Here is a 17801-nt window from a genome sequence, read left to right as displayed (position 1 = left end):
CAGTAGTTAGGAACTGTAAATAATGATGAATCTGTATTGGGGAAAACACTAGGTGTGTGCTTAAAAGACAAAATATCCTATGACAGATAGTGACTTCCCTCTAAAAAAAACCCTATATGAGGCTGGATTTTCTTCACGTACTTCAACTAAAACAACATCATTGCAAAAATTGAATGGTGAAGCAGATATGAAAATCTACCTGTCTTCTTTTTTTGTTGTTGGTTTTTTACATTTTTTTAAATTTCTTTTTATTGAAGTTCACTTGCCAACATACAGTACCTGTCTTCTATTAAGCCAGGCACGTAAAATGTAAGACAATTTCACTCTTATTAAACTTCTTTTGTTTTTGGAAAATTAAAAAAATAAAAATAAAAAAAATAAAAAAAAAACCCTATTGTCGAGACGAGAGGGAGACAAGACCTACACATGAGAAGGCAAAGGGTGGTACAAGACAACACACAGTAACAACCAAGTCAACACAAGTGTTATGAAAGTTCAGAAGGACGGATGTCGACTTGAGCATCAGAAAATGTGTCCTAGATACACGAGTACAAGATTCACAAAGGTACAAGGGACAGAGGGCAGAGATATGATGAGTGCAGAGAACAAAGCTGTTGGGACAGACTGGAGGAAAGCTCTGGGAATCGGATGGAAGCAGCTGGACCACTTTTGATTGTGGAGAGTCTGAACGTCAGCTTAGGAATACGGACATGTCCACACCTGCCACGTCCCCCAAAATGCTGCCCCAAGGGGGGCGAGAGCATAGAAATATGATATGCTCGCCAACAAATGCTTGATAAATGTAAAGCATATATTAATGACTTTAATAATGCGTCTTTATTCCATGAAGCTCAATGTATTTCTCGAATATAATTTCACTTAAATTTTTACAATCCTTAAAGGTAGTAAAAGAAGAGATAAAGGGATCCCTGGGTGGCTGGCGCAGTGGTTTGGCGCCTGCCTTTGGCCCAGGGCGCGATCCCGGAGACCCGGGATCGAATCCCACATTGGGCTCCCGGTGCATGGAGCCTGCTTCTCCCTCTGCCTGTGTCTCTGCCTCTCTCTCTCTCTCTCTCTCTCTGTGACTATCATAAATAAAAATTTTAAAAAAAAGAAGAGATAAAGATGCCTATATACGAGAACAGAAAGTGGAGTTTTTAAGATAGATGAGACTAAAATTTGAGGACTAAAATTTGAGACTAAAATTGATGCAAGATTTTCTCTTGGTTCTGCTGTATCTCCTGGTAGGTAACCCTTGAAAGTTCTTTAAAATGTTAGCGAGGAGGGGCATCTGGGTGGCTCAGTCAGTTAAGCGTCTGCCTTGGACTCAGGTCATGACCCCAGGGCCCGGGACCAAGCCCTGCTCAGTGGGGAGCCTGCTTCTCCCCTCTCTCTGGTTCTTCCAGATTGTGCTCTCTCTCTCTCTCTGTCAAGTAAATGAATAACATCTTTAAAAACAAACAAATAAAATGCTAGAGGAACTGAAAAAGTCCTACTAGGTATATTTTCATAACTAGTGGGCCTATAAGGGAAAAAGAAAAACAAACTAGAGCAGAAAACCGATGTAACTAATTTGATGGAATAATAAACTGCCCTATTATTTGCATATATTATTTACCTAAAAATCTATTTCTATATGGTATAGAATAGAATATTGTTTTAGATTGAGATAGGGGTATTTTTTCCCCTCATATTATAAATAAACCAGGTTCAGGGACTGCCCTGTTTTCTTTTTCTCTCCCTCTCACGCACTCTCCTTTTTTTAAAATTTATTTTATTTTTTTATTTTTATAAATTTATTTTTTATTGGTGTTCAATTTGCCAACATATAGAATAACACCCAGTGCTCATCCCATCAAGTGCTCCCCTCAGTGTCTGTCACCCAGTCTCCCCCACCCCCCGCCCTCCTCCCCTTCCACCACCCCTAGTTTGTTTCCCAGAGTTAGGAATCTCTCATGTTCTGTCTCCCTTTCTGATATTTCCCACTCATTTTTTCTCTTTTCCCCTTTATTCCCTTTCACTATTTTTTATATTCTCCAAATGAATAAGACCATATAATGTTTGTCCTTCTCTGATTGACTTATTTTCTCCTTTTTTTTTAAGTGGTTACTTAACTCCAGTTAGTTAACACACAGTGTAATATTAGTTTCAGATGTACGATATCGTGATCCAGCATCCAGCACTCCACACATCACCCGGTGCTCCTCACAGTGCCCTCCTTAACCCCCATCACCTATGTCCCCTTCATGCCCCCACCAATCTCCCGTCTGTTAACCATCAGTTTATTCTCTATAGTTAAGAGTCTATTTCTTGATTTGCTTCTCTTTTTCCCCCTTTGCTTGTTTGTTTTGTTTCTTAAATTCCCCCATTTGAGTGAAATCATGTGGTATTTCTCTTTCCCTGGCGGATTTATTTCACTCAGCATAATACTCTCTAGCTCATCTACATCATTGCAAATGGTAAGATTTCATTCTTTTTTATAGCTGAGGAATATTCCATTCTATACATAGCACATCTTCTCTATCTATCATCAGTTGATGGACATTTGGGCCATTTCCATAATTTGGCTATTGTTGATTACATTGCTATAAACACTGGGGTGCAGATACCCCTTTGGATTAGTATTTTTGTATTCTTTGGGTAAGTACTTAGCAGTGCAATTGGTGGACATATGGTAGCCTCCCTGTTTCTTGTAAAGGTTTGGGAGGGACAAGGCCAACATCAGAGTGGGCATATTAGTTGATAAGCACCACACTTCACTCCAGTCCCCTCTCTAACACCCAACACTAACACCACTGCAAACTTTTAGAAACCTACCAACATTGCAAAATGGTCTGCATTAAAGAATAATTATCATACTACCTAATATTCATATAGACTCTTATTGTTTACCAAGTGTTTTCACATCATTAACTTTTAACTTTGGACTTCACAGGGAGAGGTAAAACATATCATGTTTTTTTTTAAAATAAATTTATTTTTTATTGGTGTTCAATTTGCCAACATATAGAATAACACCCAGTGCTCATCCCGTCAAGTGCCCCCCTCAGTGCCCGTCACCCAGTAACCCCCAACCCCCACTCACTTCCCCTTTCACCACCCCTAGTTCGTTTAAATTCAATTTGCCAACACACAGTATAACACCCAGTGCTCATCCCACCACGTGTTCTCCTCAGTGCCTAACATATCATGATTTTATACAAAGGAAACAGAGACTTGGAATATTGACATGATTTGTCCAATATCAGATGCCTAAGAAAGGGCCTAACTTGATAGTTTTCATTTGAAAGCCTCATGGACTTCACATCTGACGTTTACTGCTGCATGAAGAGGGACTTTTAACTATTGCTATTCCATAAGGGCTCTTGTTTCATTCCATTTGATTTCAGCAATCCACCAAATATCGTTTCCTGGGGGCAATTCACTAAAATGAAATGGCTTCATACAAGAAGGCTGGAGATTCCCCAAATGAATGAGACCATATAATGTCATTCATTTGGGGAATATAAAAAATAGTGACAGGGAATAAAGGGGAAAGGAGAAAAAAATGAGTGGGAAATATCAGAAAGGGAGACAGAACATGAGAGATTCCTAACTCTGGGAAACGAACTGGGGTGGTGGAAGGGGAGGAGGGCGGGGGGTGGGGGAGACTGGGTGACAGGCACTGGCAGGGGCACTTGATGGGATGAGCACTGGGTATTATTCTATATGTTGGCAAATTGAACACCAATAAAAAATAATTTATAAAAAAAATAAATAAAACTGTCTTAAAAAAAAAAAGAAGGTTGGAGATTATAACAGCAACAGCTAAACTGGGATTCTCCCTATGGCTAGTACACTGCACACTCAGACTCCAGGATGAATTTCCGCACAGGTGTGTGGGGGTAGCTGGCAGGGGGCAAACAGACTGAGGACGGGCACTGGAGCAGGTCAGGATCAAGGCGTCCAGTGGGCCCACCCCTTGCCCTACCAGCCACGTGACTCTTAACTTCCTGATAATTCAGCTCTAACTCAGTTGCTAGTTTGATGTCTTGCCGGTATCTCCCTACGGAAAACCCCCTACTGCCTTTCCTATCTGTACTATGGCCTCAAGGATCAAAATTGACCTTCTTTTTGCCTTGTTTCTCAGTTATAATTATTTCCAGAGCTATAACCCTCCAGCAAAGTCTGGACCCTAAGATTCAAACTCTTCTACTTACGCGCACGCCCACCGATGGCTACCTAAACCAGCCACCATCAATATGACCCTCCCAAGCATTGATTTCCCACTCAAATATTCTCACGTTGCCTTACTCTGCCTTCTCACTGCCCATCAGCCCATTCCCAACAACTCTAGCACCCTAGTGTGGTTAACAGGAAGCTCCAAAATAAAGTTCAAATGGCAGGAATCAAGAGATAATTGTTTAAAATTTGATTTTCTTTTTTACTTCTGAAACAAATATCCATGTAATGTCTCATGTTGAATCCCACTGGGTGTATTTGTGTATGTGTAATTTATTTATTTATTTTTTTTAGAAAACTTCCCTCCAGTTGTCAAAACAATACATGCAAGTTAGAGAACTCGATTTGGGAAGGGAGAGAAAAAAAATAGCAAGACTCTTATTTCTCAATTCATTTCTAAGTGAATAATAATAAGCTGGATTGCATTGCAATAGTTTGTCTTGTTAATTTCCCTTAGTATTTTATCAAGAACATTTCTGCCTGACATTAAAAATTCCTTGAAAATGTTTCTAGGTGCTACATGATTTTCTATCATATGGAAGTATGCTCATTTATTTAATCATTTCCCCCAAGGTCTTTTTCTTTTACATTATGAAACTGCTTTAAGGTGAGGTCAAACAGGGACACTGCCTAAGAAATCAAAAGCATCCCCACGGGCTCAGAAAAAGTAACAGATTCCTTGGGCATATTCTCATTGTCATTAGAATGGCAAATGTCATTAGAGACATCCTAAATGAAAAAAAATAAACTACTCCACCTCGAAGCACAGCCGTCTTTCCAAGCACATAGCATAAGCCAAAGAAGGATGCTGTGCATGTAATTAGTGAAGAGTTGATGTGTCAACAGCACCAACTTAATTCAAACATTATTCTGACCTTCAGATGAAGTGTCCAAGATATTCTTAGAAACACAATATAAAAAATTACCAAAGGTAATCTCAAAATGGATTTGGTCATGCAAGTTTTCTCTATACCCTAATCTCAACTCCGTGTCCCCATGACAAGACAGACATCCATGACCAAACCAAAATACTGGCACAAATACTGATCTTCTAACTTTTTTGCTGCCTCAAGATGCCACAGGAAATAAAGGATGGATAGCAACAGTGCAATAGATCCATAAATGGGCCAATAACCATGTTTGTTTGCTTAAACACAAAGATTAAAAAACACGAGACACACACATGGAGTGTTTTGCTTCTAATAACAGCCCATCAGAAATGGCATTCCCAAGTTACCCTTCGCAACACAAATAATTAATCTGAAACAAATCTGCTAAAAATCCACCAGACTCTAAGATACTGAAAGGATGAGACTGATTTGACCACTCTTGTATTCCCAGCCCCCAGCCCACTCTCTGAACCAGCATTTACCCACAGTAGACACTCAGTTAATGTTAAACTGAACAAAGAAACAGAACTGCAAGCAGGGTACATACTTCAATGCAACTACCAATAGAACAAAATGAATTAAGGGCAAAACAAAGCAAATGATGTATTTGTTGCAGCAGTTGGGGGTTCAGGCCCTGAAAGTGAAAAAAAAAAATGTGTCTATAAGAATTTCCTCAGAGGTCTCAAAATCCTCAAATGACACTAATACCAAGCAATCTAATTAACTGCTTCATTCAAAATATTAAAGAAAACTAAATGGAAAAGAAGAAATTAAAGAAGACTGCTATGCAAAATTCATATGACTTCCTCAACAGGTACAAAAAATAAATTCAACAAGCTATACATGATTAAACCAAAGAAAATGGAAATAATTAAACATTTACTAAGCTTGATAACATGCTGACTGGCTAAACACTAAAGCAAATATCATACTTAACAAAGAAATTTTTGACACGGACTTTAAGTTCAGAAACAAAATGGAGATAACTGTTGCTATTGTTATTTAATATAAAAAAGTGATAAGAAATAGAGGTAAAACTGTCATTATGCCATTATGATCACCCATATGAGAAACCATTAGAATCAACAACAACAACAACAAAAAAAAACTTGAATTAATAAAAAGTTTAGCAAGGTCTAAATACAGGTTAACATACAAAACTCAGAAACATTCCTAAATCACTAATAACCAGATAGAAAATTTCATTTTTAAAAATGGGTAAGAAATATCAGAAAGGGAGACAGAACATAAAGACTCCGAACTCTGGGAAATGAACTAGGGGTGGTGGAAGGGGAGGAGGGCGGGGGGTGGGGGTGACTGGGTGACGGGCACTGAGGGGGGCCCTTGATGGGATGAGCACTGGGTGCTATTCTGTATGTTGGCAAATTGAACACCAATAAAAAATAAATCTATTATTAAAAAAATAATAATAATAAAATAAAAATAAAAATGATCCATTCATCCTGGTGCACAAATTAAAACTACCAAGAAGTTAACTTAGTGAATATTACAAAAAACCTACAGAGAGCAAATTTTTGAACTTCCCAGAAGACATTCATAAAGACTTGAATAAATGCATAATGTAATTTATGAATGGAGCAAATTACACTAAAAATACTCCTAAAATCAATATTCTTCAACCTAATCTATAAATTCAACATAAGACTAACCAAAATTCCAACTGTATATATATTTTTTAAGATTTTATTTATTTATTCATGATAGACAGAGAGTTTGAGAGAGAAGCAGAGACACAGGCAGAGGGAGAAGCAGGCTCCATGCAGGGAGCCCAACACAGGACTCGATCCTGGGACCCCGGGGTCATGCCCTGGGCTGAAGGCAGACGCTAAACCGCTGAGCCTCCCAGGCTGCCAGCTGTATATTTTTAAGTTAATAAACATATCTCATGATGTGTGTGTGTGTGTGTGTGTGTATCCCTGAATAGATACACCAAGTTAGAAAATAAAAGCAGGACTCTCTCCATGTCACATTTTAACACAGAACAAGACCACAGTAATAACTATATGCAATTATGAAAAAAAAACTTAAACAATGGAACAAAAGTTCCCCGTGATAGAGCTGAAAATAGAGCTTACCACTGAGGAAAAGACAGATTGTACAAAGCTGATGTGAGGAAATCTAGATCATTATGTGATGAAAATAAATACTATATATCAATCCTAATTATGCACAGTTTTGAAGACCTAAAGATGAAATATAAAAATATGAAACTAATAAATACGAGAATATTTGCTGTTAATTTAAGAGGATGAGGATTTCTCAAATAAGACACCAAACTCAAACTATTAGGTGAAAATTGAGGGATTTAACATTAAAGCATTAAAGACTTCTGTTCTTTTAATGATATAATTACTCTATTATTAATAGAGTAATACCAAATAGAGAGAAGTAATCAATATCTATTATGGAAAGAATACAGAATATAAAGAATTTCTGCAAATATAGATAACCAACCAGAAATCACATGAAGATGTAGACACACCTTCACAGGAAGGGAAACCTGAATGGCTAACAAATATATGATGGTCAACTCCTACTTATTAATCATTAGAACAAAATCAAAGCAGATAATCAATTGGTGGTGGTGAGAAGGGTTGGAATCACGGGTGAATTAGAAAAAATGAAAAATAAAACTAAATGAACAGATACCATGTCCACGTATTGAGAGGTTGTATATCCGACAGATGCCAGTTCTACAGAAGCAATGCAACTACAAGTAAAGAATCGATGAGTTGGTTTTGGTGGTATTGGTTCCTTCTCTCTCTCTCCATCCATACATTCATCCATTTCCTTATTACAAGTTTATTCTAGCTAAAAAAAAAAAATTATTCTAAAATGTGTCTGTGGAAGAGGAAAAGATCAAGAATAGTCAAAACATCCCCAAGGAAGATCAAAACAAAGTAGGAGGTACGTGTCTTACCAGATATCAAAATCTAGTATGTTTAAGCTATAAATAAGCTATTAAGTATATCAAGTTCTAGTTTAAGATGGTGTGGACTCAGGATGGACAAACAGGACAGGAGCATCATAAAGATCCAAAGTCAAAGATATATGGAAGCTTGATTTAGTACATACCTGAATTGAAAGTTAATAGAAAAAGGAGGAATTTTTCAATAAAAGGAGCTGAGGCAAAACAGGAAAAAATAATATAACATTAGATTTGTACTGATAACATACACAAAAATAATTCTACGTGTATTAAATATAAAAGACAAAACATAAAAATTTAAGAAGATAGGATAGGATATCTTTCATACCCTAGGGCATGGGATAATTTCTTAAATTAAATATAAAAAGCCCAGCTCATAAAGGAAAATGTCAATATCCTTAGATTGTACTAAAAGTAAGAATGTCAGCCCATCAAAAGATATTATAAAAAGAAAGTGAAAATTCAAGCCACAAATTGAGAGATATTTGTAATGTTTAAAATATTATCATAAAAATATAGAAATCACCCCTGGAAGTCAATCACAGGTGACAAACTAATGAGAAAATGGCAGCACTTAACAAAAGAAGCAATAAAAATGGCCAAAAAAAAAAAAATGAAGAATGAAATTTGGAAAACAATTTAGTATTAGGTAGTAGAATATAAGCATGTGCATATAATTTAAGACATATGTATAATATATATGAATATATATAAATATATTTATATATAAATATATATAGAATATATATAGAATATATATAAATATAGAGATATATATAAATATGTATAAATATATATATGTAGAGAGAGAGAGAGAGAAGAATGTCCCACAAAATATTCAATATTCATTTAGCATTCCCTGCATTGGCAAAAAGTAATCCAAGAGGACAAGGAATAAGTAAATTCTGGTATATGCTCATTCCGTGGAACTCTATGTAACAATGAAAATGAATGAATGACAACTGTGTGCAACCACACAGATGAATCTTAGGAGTATAATGTTGAGTAAAAAACAACAAGCTACAGAAGAGTACATAATTTCATGTATAAGACATCAAATGCATGAAAAAACTAAAAATATAGGTTTAGGGATAGAAACATTTATGATAAAACTATGAAGAAAAAGCAAAATCTAGTTACTATCTACCTCTTAGGAAGCATAAAGAGAGGTGACAATGATACAAGCACCCAAGGAGCCTCAAAGGCAATGGTCCTCTTAATCTGAAGTGGTGGGTATGCAAGAGATTGCTGTCCTTTCATTCTTGATAACATCATGCATACTAATAAATCATTTTTTGTTTTTGTGCAATAGGTAAAAAGTGAAATATAAAAGAGAGTGCGGTCTGAAGTTCCTCATCATGTCCTTGGGCTGATAAATCCCATTCCTTAAAACTGTGCTCTCAGTTTAAAGAAAAAAAAACTAACAATATTTATTATAGCATATCTTAAAATGGTATCTTATATATAGCAGTTGCTGAATAATTATTAGTTATCATTATCATCATCAACATCATCATATCTGTTATTATCAATGTAACTGTCAATGTGGCCAAATCAATCTATGGCCTCTCTGCTTACTCAATGCTTTAATGCTTTTTACAACCAACAAAAATGAATTAAATTGATGAATTATGCCTTTATTCAACTACTTTTCTAATCATATATATCCTGTTGTTCTTATTACAAATCTTTTTTCTAAAACTTTCAGTGACTGCCTCTTTCCAGTGTACCTCTTACATGTTTCATCTCATTTAGGTCATTTTTTTCAATTTGAGAATACTGTCAGGCTTCTGCATTCATTCTATTTTCAGATCCATTCCTCCCACAGTAAGGTCTCTTACCTTTGTTTTTTTTTTTTTAATTTTTTTTTTACCTTTGAATGTGGTTTCAATATTCACATACAATGAAAGTGAACATCTTGAAGATGAGGGTCACATTTTATCATTTCTCTCTCTATCCTCAACGTCTTTCTCTACATACTGAGCACATCTACATGTGTTCAAAAGCTGTTTGTAGGATGAATAATGGGTAGTAAAATGAAAAAAACTAAGGAGTACACAAACCTGGAAGATTCTTGTTTAAGTTAAAGGATAGGGCAGGTATGTTTGCCTGTCTTCTGTTCTAAGACTGTTGTCACTAAGTTGACAAAAATCAACACGAAAGGAAGAAATCTATAAAAGGGATCAAGGGTTCAGCAGCCAAAAGATTTCAACAAAATCCCGAGAGGTGGAAAGTAGATGAGAAATATATTAAGAATAAATAACAATGAAAGAACCGGACATGCTCTATGCTAGAAGTTAGCAGGGAAGGGATCCCTGGGTGGCCCAGTGGTTTAGTGCCTGCCTTTGGCCCAGGGCGTGATCCCGGAGACCCGGGATCGAGTCCCACGTCAGGCTCCCGGCATGGAGCCTGTTTCTCCCTCTGCCTGTGTCTCTGCCTCTCTCTCTATGTCTATCATAAATAAATAAATAAAATCCTAAAAAAAAAAAAAGAAGAAGTCAGCAGGGACACAGATAATGGGAAAGGGATGCTCAGCACCGAGGTAAGGGAAAGCTGTCACAGCAGGGCTACCTGGACTCCCACTGCCCGGCCAAGGCACAGGGAAGAGCTACCAGCAGCTTAACAGTTATAACCAGGCCAAATAAATAAACAAATATGTATACTTATTTAACATATAATTATTTAATATTTATATATTATTAAACATTGTATTATTTATATATATTTAGTTATATATATTTATATAGTTATATATAGATAGCTTCTTTCTGAACATTTGAATAATTGCTGCAGAAACTAGACTGAATTATTGGTGTTGAAGTAGACACTTACCTCTTCTGGCATTTATGAGTTACGACCTAAGAGAAAGCTTTTTGCTCATTTACTCAAGAAAATAGACTGTAAGTTTATAAGACCTATCCATGGACAGAGAGTTTCCAATTAATCTCTCTATTCAGGAGAAATTGGTGTAAAAAAACAAATATATGGGCTAAGACAAAATGGGACAAAAACATAACATTAGATTCCTACTGACCCCATACACACAAAAATTCTATGTGTATTCAAGAGCTAAATATAAAAGACAAAATTATAATATTTTAAGGTAAATTTAAATATCATTGACCAGTCTAGACTTGTACTATTAAGTATGAGTGACATTTGGAAATAAAGAGGCATACATGGAAAACCAGCAGCAGTATAAAAGAGAAAGACAAAATTAAAAAAAAAAAAAAAACTTTTAGGCTACAGAGAAAAATAAACAGGAATTGAGATTATTTTCATCAATGAGGTTCAAGATAACAAAAAAACTAGTATTATATTTAGGGCTTACGATATGCCAACTTCTCTGAGAGTTTTACCTGCTTAATTCAATTTAATCCTCCTAATATCCTTATAAAAGAGTGAAGGTGTTTTCCTTCACTTTAGATGGAGAACCCTAAATTCAAAGAATTAAACATTTCTAATGTTACACAGTAAGTAGCCAATCCAAAATATGTACCCAGGCCCTGTCCTTCCAAAGCCTGTACTCTTGGCTTTATACTTTAATGCCTTTTGAAACATAGCACCTATAAAACAAGAAGAGTCTGCTGTAATAACCTCAGCACCAAAAAAGCTTCCACAAATGTTAATCAAACTTACCAAAAAGAAAACCAGAAAATAAAGTCAAGGAATTTTTCCAGAGCAAAGAGACAGTGAGAAAACAAAAGATCTATGAAAAGGAAAAAAGAAAAGGAAAGAAAATCTACATTTGAGTCTCTAAAGTTCTAGACAGCAAAAACAAAAAAAGATACATGTTTTCACATGAGAAGGAATCATCAAATATCTCAGCCCAAGTAACAATAAAGGAAAAAGAGTTAAACATACTTTCGTGCCAGCAGAGAGAATGTCCTAAATGCTTCCAAAGGGACAAAAATAAAAACAAAGTTCAAAAAAATGAATGGCAATACGTCATTATCATAATTAAATAAAATAAAATTCAGAGCAATGAAAATAAATTCAGAGCAATGCCTTCAGAATTTAAGGGAAAATTTTTTGAACCTAGATTATCTATTTTAAAATGCAAGGTAAAATAAATATATTTCATATATTCACAAATTAAGTTAATTTTTTTTATCACATTCACCTCTTGGAGGAAATCACTTGAGGGTGGTTCATTAAAACAAGAATGGCAATCAAGAAAGAGAAAGACATAACAGAAGAAATAAATTAGAGCTTAGTAAAAGAAAACTAACATAACAGCTACGTAGCACGCCTATAAAGCAACGGTTTCGATTAGAAGATTAAGACACTGGGCCACGTAGAAAATTTCAAAGAAGATGAAATAGATTTCTATCAATATAAAGAATAATAAGTCCAAAGAGATAAGCACTGATCAAAAAAGCTCTTCACGATTACCAAAGGGAGGGAAGAAGGAGAGGGAGGAACAGAAACATCAGGGAAAAACAGAAAGATCTCTACAAGAAAGCTATTTGTTACAAATATAAGGCAACCAAAATGTGGCATGATTTTGAGCAGTTAGTCGAGCAAAAGAGGACAACAGGACTCACTTGACCCAGATGCCAGACTGATTCAGGCAGTCCGGTAGGCGGGAACCAGGCCCACCAAGAAGGAGAAGCAGGCTTACTCATCGACTTTAAAACAGGCATCGAATGACAGTGCAAGAGGGTCAGTTGTGGTCTCGGAGCAGAAGGTAAATGCTACCCAGCAGATACAGGTAAGAGCCTGGAAGACAGAGCTGGGGGAAGGGCAGGGGGCAGGGAGGGCCCGGTACCCACAGGGTGCGGAGGAGCCAGCAGACCCCATCTAAAGGTCACGACACCGAAGTAGAGGTTCAAGTGTATTATCAAGAGTCATTCGGGTGCCTGACCGGATGACCTTTCTAAATCAGGTGACTATTCAAGGCTGCAAAGTACGCAGGGAATTGCGTGGAGCAAATCATATAAATGAGATAATCCGCCACGTTTTATAGCGAGGGGTAGAAACAATGTCTAAAGTTGACAAATCAATTAGTATTTGAGCATTGACTTAAAATCATAGCATTAACTAATAAAAAAAAAAGACAGGAATGGTTTAAATGGTTAAAGTGTATATGAAAAAATAAAAAAATTTAAAAAATAAAGTGTATCTGAGAAGTGGGATGGGGACTGGGGGAGACTGGCTGGCGCTTTCCCTGATGGGTCTCTTGGTACGACTGGACTTTGCCCATAGGCCCATGATACATGGGTCATTTAAAACAAGAAAGATAAAAAAAAATAAAATAAAATAAAATAAAAAAAAAACAAGAAAGAATGAGTGGTTAAAATAAAAAACAATTTATTTTATTATTTTTATTTTTTTAACAAAAAACAATGTAAAATAAAATGAGATTTTAAGACTAGAGTTAATGCTTATTGAAATGTCATCATGTATCAAGAAAGTTTCAGATTCAATCTCTAGTAAATGCTTTACAGCCAGCATTGCTTATAAATGTTACTTATAAAGTTTCTTAATTCTCTTTTCCCCTTATATAGTTCAGGATCACTTTCCACCTATTTCTATCTGAAGCCCGTTAGTCCCAATATATTTTAAATGACGACTTGCATTTTTTGCTGATTTTACATTATATATATAAAAGGGGGTACAATATCATAGAAAAATTGGGCGATTCTGAAAAGTATATAGATCAATCATAATCCACTCCTCAGAAACTAACTTGTACTCCTGAAAGTGATATCACACAGTATGTTAACTAAACAGAATGTAAGTAGAAACTTAAAACCTTAAATAGAAAAAAAAGATAGAAGCAACCACTTTTGATACTGATCTTCAATTATCTTCATTGTTTAACATAACAAAAATAACATGACTAATATTTTGCATTCTACTTAAAAATTAATATCCAAAAGTTTCCATCCTCTTAAAAGCAGTATTTAAAGGTAATTTTTAAAATAAATGTTAATGAATCATAAAAATAGTACATATCAAATAGAGAAAAGTCAGAAAATAAAGAAAAGCACAGGAAATAACAATCCTTCACAATACTATGGTCTAGAGATACTAAGCTTTAACATTTTTTTTTATATCTTTCCCCATCTTTGCTCTGTGTGCACACAGTGTGTTTGAATAGTTGATCTATTGTATCTGGAAATTTGTTTCCTGCCTTTTTTTAACTAAACACTAGAACAAAAACTATTCCTCTTGTATATCAACTTCTTCATAGATATTTTTACATTTTACTCATCAAATTGTAATGAATTCTTGTCCCATTATTAAACGCTATAAAATTCTTGTCCTACTACTAAATATTTTGTTCTTCTAATTTTTCAATTGTTCCAATTGCAAATAATGATGCAGCGACCGTATCGGTGCATAAAATCTCTGCCTCTTTTGAATCATTTTCATTGCTTAAACTTCTAAAAGTACAAATACTATCTCTAAGAGAAGCACAATAAATTTAGACTGTATAAAGTTCATTCTGAATACAATAATTGGAAAAGTATGTAATTTAGATGAAGGTGAAGTGATTCTTTGACTTATGTAAGAGGTGCTGTGTAATTAAAAATCAAAAAAAGTGGTGTGAGTTCTTTTTAAATGCTTTTACAGTCAGTAAGAAAATATGATGCCTTTTAGGTTTAATGTACACACATGAAACCTTGGAAATAACAATCTCCTTTCTCCCAAAAGTGAGTAAATTTATACCAGGCAAACAAACAACTGCTGGTTTCATTCCTTTTATGGTCCATGTATCTCTACAGAAGCAGCAGAGCAGATAAAGATTCTCAGTCACCTTATAAAGTACCGGTGCTTATTTACAAGGCTATTAAAAGGGTCGCTTTAACAATCATGCTTCCTCTCTCCTCCTAATGACTCTTGCATCGCATCAAGGTAAAGGAACGGTGATCTACTGGAAACGGGACCACCAGAAATTATAGAATCATTTTTTCATGAAATATTAAATGACTTACGTTTAAATGCAGATCTCGGGAAGGAAAAGAAGAGATCCAATGACTTTGACGGATCTCCTGGTATTTTAACTTCTAAAGGCAAAACACTAATTAACCATGTCATACTAGTTGGCATGTAACCCTGAAAATACCATAAGATGTATGATGCTTATTTTTGTTGAGGGACTCGTATTAATTACTTAGGTGTTAAATGTTGGGAGTCTCGTAAGACGTAAACGGAAACCACAATGAGATATCCCATCGTACCTGTTGGAATAGCTAAAATAAAAAGCACAAGAAACAACAAGTATTGGCAAGGATGTGGAGATAAAGGAACCTTCGGACAAGCTGGTGGGGATGCAAACTGTGCAACCACTGCGGAAAACAGTATGGAGGGTCCTCAAGAAATTAAAAAAGAAATACTATATGAGATAGTAATTCCACTACTGGATGTTTACCCAAAGAATACAAAAAATACTCATTTGAAAAGATATGTGCCCCCTGTGCATATATAAAGATATGGAAGTAGCCCAAGTGTCCATCCGTAGATGAGCGGACGAAGAACACGTGGTGTATAGACATATATACACACACAAGGGAATATTACTCAGCCATTAAAAGAATGAAATTTTGCTGTTTGAAACAACACGGATTAATCTAGAGAATATAATCCTAAGTGAAACAGGTCAGGCAGAGAAAGACAAATAGCACATGATTTCACTCCTGTGTAATTTAAGAAACCAAACAAAGAAATAAAAGGGGGGAGACAAACATAAAAACCAAGACCCTAGGGCAGCCCCGATGGCTCAGCGGTTTAGGGCCGCCTTCAGCCCAGGGCGTGATCCTGGAGACCCGGGATCGAGTCCCACGTCGGGCTCTCTGCAGGGAGCCTGCTTCTCCCTCTGTCTCTCTCTCTCTCTGTCATGAATAAATAAATAAAATCTTAAAAAAAAAAAGACCCTTAAATATAGAAAGCAAACTGGTGGGTCCCAGAGGGGAGGTGGATGGGAGGAAAGGTGGAATAGGGGATTAGGAGGACCCTTATCACGATGAGCACTGTGTAGCCTGTATGATCGTTGAACCATTATGTTGTGCACCTGAAACTAATATAGCACTGTATGTTAATTTTACTGGAATTGAAAAAAACAAATAAATTAATTTTTAAAATGTCAATGGCCTCCTTGGTACTATGCTTGGGGTTTCTCAAGTGCTCATGAGTGATTAGAGGTGTTTGCATGGCAGTGATGATATAAGACAAGGGAGAAAGCGCAAGACAGCAAACTATTCCACGCTGGAAGTAAAGCTACAAACAAGGGAGGTGCATGAGGGCCCAGAGTTTGTAAAGCAAGTCATTTTGAGAAGCTGAAAGATCCATGTGGCCGGAGAATAAATGTAGTGTAGGATGTGGGGAGGAAAATCCGTCCAGAGATAGAGATGGAGAGGTTGAGGGGCGCTGGGGGGCTCAGTCGGTGAAGCGTCTGCCTGCAGCTCAGGTCGTGATCCCGGGGTCCTCGGATCGAACCTTGAGTCAGCCTCCCTGCTTGGGGTTGGGAAGGGGGGGTCTGCTTCTCCCTCCCCCTCTGCCCCTCCCCACCCCTCATTTGTATACTTGTTCTCTCTCTCTCAAATAGATAAATACAATCTTTAAAAAGAAAAAAAGATGGAGAGGTTGACCAGAAACAGATGACAAAGGGCCGTGTTTTACAAATAGTAAGACATCGCTGAGGGCATTTCAACATGGGATATCACGATAAGACATAAGTAACATTCTACTTGGCAAACAGAGAAATAACTGGGGTGGGGGGCGCGGGGCGGCGGAGAGAAGTCGTTGCAATAATCTAGGCAAGGGACAGTAGCCAGAGTTAAGACGCGAGAGCTGGGATGGCGTTGCGGCCGAGCTGTGCTCCCCAGATCCGGATGTGGAAGCCGCCCCCTCCCCCGGCATTTGGACACACGGCCTCATGGAGGACGGCGGGTACAGGGATGCAGTTGGGGTGGGTCCTGATCCAGTGTGGCCGGTGCTCCCGGAGGAGGAGCCGCGCTCGGAGGAAGGGGCCCAGGAGGTCACGGCCAGAGGGCGGCCGTCTGCGGGCCGCAGAGAGAGGCCTCCACCCTGCTATGGCCTGAGAGCAGACCTGAAGCCTCCAGAACCACGAGAAGATGCGGGTCTGGCTTGCAAGCCGCTCGGTCTGGGATATTTTGTTAAGTCCTACAGAAAAATTGAGAGATGGATGTAAGTGAAAGGGCCTCAGAGGCGTGTAGACGCCACGACCGCTAAATTCGGTGGCTAGACAGGGGTTGTGAGCGAGAGGCGGGAACCACGGTGACGATGGCAGAGCCATTTTCGGAGGCAGGGACGCCACAGCAGGGAGCAGGATGGAGGAGGGACCCCAAGCTCCGCTGCAGACCCACTGATTCCTTGTAATCTGAGACATCGAGGGGGAAATCTAACTATGGGGGAGACAATCGGGTAAGTACGCGGACCTGGAAGCGAGGAGGAGAGCTCGGCTGCAGAGGGGGGCCTGCAGCCGCCAACACACTGGTCAACGCAGACCTGCTGGAGACCAGCAGCAGCAGGTACGGGAGGCAGACGTGAGCCGCTCGCTCCGTGCTGGCTCTTAGGCCCCGAGGCGGACACTCGGGGCCTACGCGCAACACATGCCCCATGTCTTCTCCTTAGCAGGAGTGTGTTTGGGATCAGGCTTCAGGCACACGGGGCCAAGCCCCAGGGAGCGGGCCAAGCCCCAGGGGTGGGCCACACCTGGCACCTGGAAATCACTGCCGCCCCCTGCCCTTTGCCAGACAGTGGGTAGCAGG

This window comes from Canis lupus, chromosome 19, assembly GCF_011100685.1.
Source record: "Canis lupus familiaris isolate Mischka breed German Shepherd chromosome 19, alternate assembly UU_Cfam_GSD_1.0, whole genome shotgun sequence".
In the NCBI taxonomy this organism is placed as follows: Eukaryota; Metazoa; Chordata; class Mammalia; order Carnivora; family Canidae; genus Canis; species Canis lupus.
This window is presented reverse-complemented; position numbering follows the sequence as displayed.